Source organism: Pantherophis guttatus, chromosome 9, assembly GCF_059756535.1.
Source record: "Pantherophis guttatus breed Tessera chromosome 9, ASM5975653v1, whole genome shotgun sequence".
Lineage (NCBI taxonomy): Eukaryota > Metazoa > Chordata > Lepidosauria > Squamata > Colubridae > Pantherophis > Pantherophis guttatus.
The window spans coordinates 20,887,870-20,894,424 of NC_142071.1; the positions used below are offsets into that span (position 1 = coordinate 20,887,870).

Genomic DNA, 6,555 nt, shown 5'->3' on the forward strand with positions numbered 1-6,555 from the left:
TGGAGAAGAGAAGGAAACCTTCCCAGCTAGTATTAGTCTGGTTTTGGAGACTATGTTCCTACAAGGTGATGATCCCACAACCATTTAGAGCAGCCCTCTCTGTTTGTGCTCTGATCCAAGTGAGAAAGTCTGTTAATCCAAGCTGGATCTGTAATGTTCTACAGGTGTTTGTTTGCACAGATGAAGACAGACAAATAACAAATAAAAAAAAAACAGGGTTTCTCCTCCCAGCTGTGAGAAATGTGATGCAATTCAAACCTTCCAGCTTACAGAGTACATCTAAAATATGATTTCAGCTCATCTGGAAACTTCCTAACTAAGCCAATATGTTTGGCTTTCTTTGCCTGCTGCTGTGGATTATAGCCTGGCATACTTTTATAGGTAACCAGAGTAAAGCAAAGAGGCGGGGAGAGATGGAGAAGGGGGGAATTCAAGCATCTTGTTTTAAAAACATCAGGATGTGATTCTTGAGCAAAGATGATATAATACGGATATTAAAAGTAAAGGTTATCTGTGCAACCCCAGAGCTTGGATGTCATCCTTTGGCCTGGAGGATGGGAAGTCAAGCAGGAAACGGAAAATACATTTTATGTATAACAGGTCGGTGTTAATACTATGATGAAATCTGCCTTGTAGTTTCTGTAAAGCATTTTCCCCGTAATGAAGCCCCTCCATGCCAGTGCTTGATTTTATTTCTTGCTTTGTTTTGATTTAACATGGAGGTATTTCAAAGTTGGTTTTATTAGAAGAGGTGGAGGAGTTACTGCATATATCGTTTTTTTAATAATTGTTTATTTATACTTTTTTTTCTTCTTTAAAATACATAAATGCTTAATGAACAGTGTATTGTCTGGATCCATTTGTTCATACAAAGTATTAATAAGATGATAATGAGAATAATATTAATACTAACAACCATAATTAAAATACTAGTAATTGCTTATTTACAATGAAATTCTTACATCACATACTTACAATGTGCAATAGTAAAGGTAAAGGTTCCCCCTCACATGCGTGCTAGTTGTTTTTGGCTCTAGGGGGTGGTGCTCATCTCCGTTTCTAAGCTGAAGAGCCAGCGCTGTCTGAAGATGTCTCCATGGTCATGTGGCTGTCATGACTAAATGCCAAAGGCGCACAGGACGCTGTTCCCTTCCCACCAAAGGTGGTCCCTATTTTTTCTACTTGCATTTTTTACATGCTTTTGAACTGCTAGGTTGGCAGAATCTGGGACAAGTAACGGGAGCTCACCCCATTACGCGTCACTAGGGATTCGAACCACTGAACTGCCAGACCTTTCGATCGACAAGCTCAGCCTCTTAGCCACTGAGCCACCGCATCCCTTTAATAATACCCTGTTTCCCTGGAAATAAGACCCAATGGGAAAATAAGGCCTAGCTATCATTTTCCAGGATGCTCTTAATATAAGCCCTACCCCAAAAAGTTAAGATTATCAGCAGACGGAGGCGTTTAGTACTGTATTTTCCCCAAAATAAGACCTAACTGGAAAATAAGCCCTAATGCATCTTTTGGAGCAAAAATTAATATAAACCAGATCTTATTTTGGGGAAAACATGGTAATAATAATAATAATAATAATAATAATAATAATAATAATAACAACAACAACAACAACAACAACAACAACAAGAAGAAGTACTACTACTACTACTACTACTACTACTACTGTAATATTAATACTAATGTTCGCTTATGTATAATACAATTTCTTGCATTCTTTTCTTATATATATATATTATTAATATTTATCTTCTAGTTTCCACCTGCTTTATTCAACCATTACTGCATATATCTTTTGTTGTGTATATATTCATCACTTTGAAGCACTCTTGCTGCCCACATTTTGAAATTCGAGAAAGGAATCCCCCAGACATTCTCCCCTTGACATTCAGTGGAAACATGGACAGCCAAAGGGCTGCTAGAGGAAGGCTGTATCCAAAATATGGTAAACTATGATGGCTGGTAGGATCAAAATCAGATAGAGCTTTGATTGCCTCATCGTTATTATCATCTGGATTTTATTTTTTATCACACCCTATGGACATGGACTTATGAGAGAAAATGTGAACGGAACATCACATGGTAGTAGAGTGAAGCAAAACTGAGATAAAATAGGCTTATGGGCAAATAAATATATGCATGGGATTACAAAAAACATTGCCAGAGCTGCTTGGATGACATGAATCTCTAACTTCAGAGTTAAGAACAAGCTGCCAGACAAATTTGTAAAGGAGAAGAAGTCTGTAGGCAGCAATAAGCATATTTATTCAGATGAAAGCCTTACTATGATCAGTGTTTAATGGACTTTGCTTCTCCTGGGTGTTGTTTAAATGGAACTTTAAACATCCCAATGTTGAGAGCAATGTTAAATTCTTAAGTGGTTTTGGCTGAATTTTTACAGTCCTTAGGACTGTGTCCTAAAAATCCAGGCAATTTAATTCCTGTTTACTAATGCAAGATGATGCATAGAGTGGTATGGTGGCATGGAGGTGGAGCTCTTGCCTTGCAATTAGGTAGCAGCAGATATTTCTCTCTCTGGGCGGAAAGAGAAACTATCTGCTGTGAGCTCTGCATAGGCATTAGGAAGGGCATCTGCCAGTAAATGCTCAACTCCATTCAATTGTCCCAACTCTACCCCAATGCAATGGATTACAGGATCATTAAAAGGAAAAAAAATTAATGTTGGATCAACTCAAAATCCCACAGCCTAGACTGGATCTTTTGGGGCATCTAGTATTTAACAGATATATCTGAGAGTTCACAAATGAAAGTGATAGACTTCTATCAATATTTCTCCCCGGCAGCTGGTATTTAACACATGCTTTTTTATTTGAAAATGGCAACAAACAAAACCAATTATCCAAAATAGTCCTTGCCTTCCTTACTTTGCCTAATCCTCTTTTAAAGCTACTTGAGAAGTCCATATGTCTGAGAAAGGTGAAAGGAAAGAGAAGGATGACAAGCACAAAATGGATAGACTTGATTACAACAGCAATGGATGCCCCAGTGGAACACCTGAAGGTCCAGCTTAAGGACAGATCATCTTGCAAAATGTCATTTTATGTAGTTGGTGAGAATCAATGCTGACTTGACGACAGTTTGTCAATCGAATTGGTGAGTATCATTAGCTCCGATAACATGAATATCATTGTTATCCAACCCCCGCCCAAACAGGAGACCCTACACCATTTCTGACAAATGGCAGTCCAATCTCTTCTTGAAAGCCTCCAGTGATGAAGCTCCCACAGCATCTGAAGGCAACTTCTGTTCCATTGGTTGATTTTTGTCACTCAGAAAATTTCTCCTTCTTTCTAGGTTGAATCTATCCTTGATCAGTTTCCATCCTTGTCTGGCCTTTAGGTGCCTTTGAAAATAGCTTGACCCCTTCCTCTCTGTAGCAGCCCCTCAAATATTGGAACCCTGATATCATGTCTCCTCTGGTCCTTCTCTTCACTAGACTAGCCATGCCAGTTCCTGTAATTGTTCTTTGTATGTTTTACTTTCCAGTCCCCTAATTCATTGTTGGATATACAGTATTTGCTTTTCTTTTAGGTAAAGATCTCCCATTCAGCTTCCAAGAAGGATAAAGGACCACAGAGGAGACTCATAAATGCCTTTCTCTGCCACCGTGATGCTCTGTAATGTTAATAAATGAGAAAATCCAACTTCAGGCTTTTGTCCACCTCTTGAGAAAATCTATGTAACCCTGTTTGCTAAACCCATCTTGCTTTTGTTTGATTTGCAGTATCTTTTTGTTTTCCTTAGCTTAACTCTCTTGAGTGCTATTTGGAGGAAGGGAATGAGGCAGGGGATACCATGTAATCAAATAAACAAAATCTAAATAGAAGCACAGACAGGAGAGGCCTCGCAGGTCCTTCACTCATGTATTATCTACTCTAACCCCAAGGTCTCAAGCTGAGGAGTTCCTCATTATCTGTCAGCAGATGTTTTTCACTGGAGTTGATAGAGCCTGGCAGTTACTCAATAGCTATTTGACCATTTAACTGCACCTTCAGTTAGTTCTCCTCCTCCTCCTCTTCTCCTGCCAATCTACTTGGACAGGTCCTGCAGTTTTTTCGTATGGTTCTTCTAAAGGGGTTTGCTATTATCTTCCTGTGGCTGAGAGACAGGGGGTGGGCTGCTGGGGGTTCGCAGGTGTTTGGGAGAACCTCTAGCTAAGATTCTGTGCAGTTTGGAGAACCCCCAAATCCCACTCCTGGCTGGCCTTGCCCTCCTCTCCCCTCCCCTCCCAGGAGTCCCCATGAGGCCCATTTTGGGTGCAGATAAGTGCAGGGCACACACAGAGGCTCAGGGAAGGTGAAAAACGGGCCTACCAGAAGTTTGGGAAGGCCAGAAACGGGGCCGTTTCCAGCCTCCAGAGGGCCTCTGGAGCCTGGGGAGGACGTTTTCACCTTCCTGGAGGCTCGAGGAAAGCCTCCGGAGCCCAGGGAGGGCAAAAACACCCCCACACACACAGGAGGGGGGCGCAGGAGGCCGACTAGGCCAGCCCACCATGGCCACGCCCACCCAGCAACTGGGCAGAGAACCCCTTACTAAAATTTTTGAAGGCCACCCCTGCTGAGAGAGAGCAACTGGCCCAACCTCACCCAGTTGGTTTTGTGCCCAAAGTTTGGACTAGAATTCATAGGCTCCTCGTTTCTAGGCTGGCTCCTTAGCCAATATTCCAAATGGACTCGCACTGATTTCTTATCCAAGATATCAGAACCAGCCTTGAAAATATAGCAATCCTCTCAAATTACAATCTAAAGTTTTGGGTTCCTTTTGTTTGCAGGAAAAAAGGATGCTTTGGAGAAATGCTTTCATACTTTTGTCCACAGACACTTTTGTGTTTGCGTCTAAACCTTCTTTCTTTAAGCATTGCTGTCACCACGTCGCCATGACTTCCTGAGGGAAAATTGTCTTAGTTTTCTATCCAGTTCTCTGGAACATTGTTTATCATCCAGCAGATTATTAATAGTCACTTTGCCCGTTGGGTCATCTGAGTTTTCTGAACAGAATGTTGAGATTATTTTAAATTCTTCAGGAGCGCTGCTTTTAGAACAGAATTCATTCACAACGACATTCCCCTGGGAGATTGGAGAGCTGACCTTTTCATATTTTACAGAATTATTTTACACATACGTATGTAGGCCACTAGGCAAAATCATTTTTCTCTTGATTTTGTCTGAAAACTTTAAACGCAGGAAGCTTTCATTATGTAGAAGTATTAACTATCTCGGCTGTAAACACAGCTGCAACTTCAAGTTTTAAAGTCTCAATTTTTAAGAAGGGAGACGACATTTAACACGTTTCAGTGGAAACATATGGTTTTAAATAAATGTGGAGTTAGGCGCTTGTTTTTGTAGTGGAACCATAAAATCTATTTACACACATACATACATATATGCATGCAACTCTATGTCAAAATGGTTTATTATTACATCCTGAAAACCTCCTTCAGTAACAATAATCAATATTCAGTTGTCCATTTGAAAATATTTGACAATTTATTAATCCAGTTTAGAATGAGGACTTTTGAATGATAAAATGTACATTCCAAATGCAAAATTTTATTACAAAATCTATTTTCTTTGGGCAGCTTTTCTTTTGTATTTCCTCTCTTATGAAATACTTATAATTTAAACTATTTTATTGGACATCATTGGATATAACCTATTATTATAATCTTTCATTTATCAGACATAATATTGGATAGCATCAAAGTATAGCACTGCATGTTAACTAACTATTGTGATAAAATGTTAAACATTGTTGCATGCTTGCTGCTTGAAAATTCATTTTAGCACACATTTCTATGAAAGATTTCAACAATTCCTTTTATTTCTTTTTTGGATCAACTTTTCCATATAAATTCAGGCAACCAAATCCTTTGTCCAAGAATGTCTTAGTTCCAAGAATCATGATGCAACAGACTGAAGCACCAAAAGAAATAAATAGGAGGTACTTGCAACAAATTATATTTGAAACCCTTTTCTCTCATTAAGAAACCTCCAATAACTTTACCAAAGAAATATTTGAATAGCAACAGCACTGAGACTTATATACCGCTTCACAGTGCTTTACAGCCCTCTCTAAGCGGTTTTACAGTGACAGCATCTTTGCCCCCAACAATCTGGGTCCTCATTTTATCGACCTCGGAAGGATGGAAGGCTGAGTCAACCTTGAGCCACTCAGTTAGGATTGAACTGCTGAGGGTGGGCAGAGTTAGCCTGCAATACTGTATTCTAACCACTGGGAAGGATGGAAGGGAAGGGAAGGGAAGGGAAGGGAAGGGAGGAAGGGAGGAAGGGAGGAAGGAAGGAAGGAAGGAAGGAAGGAAGGAAGGAAGGAAGGAAGGAAGAGAGCAATAGCACTTAGACTTATATACCACTTCACAGTGCTTTACAGCCGTCTCTAAGCAGTTTACAGAGTCAGCATATTTCTTGCAACAATCTGGGTCCTCATTTTACCGACCTCGGAAGGATGGAAGGCTGAGTCAACCTTGAGCCACTCAGTTAGGATTGAACTGCTGACAGT

At 40.1% G+C, this 6,555-nt stretch overlaps 1 long non-coding RNA gene across 1 annotated transcript; it reads left to right on the plus strand.

Moving 5' to 3' along the window:
- Positions 1-249: 249 nt before the first annotated feature.
- Positions 250-5,904, plus strand: LOC117668249 (uncharacterized). The gene is made up of 3 exons (XR_004592225.2): positions 250-600; positions 2,926-3,132; positions 3,571-5,904. It is a non-coding gene; the product is annotated as an uncharacterized LOC117668249 (long non-coding RNA).
- Positions 5,905-6,555: the final 651 nt, after the last annotated feature.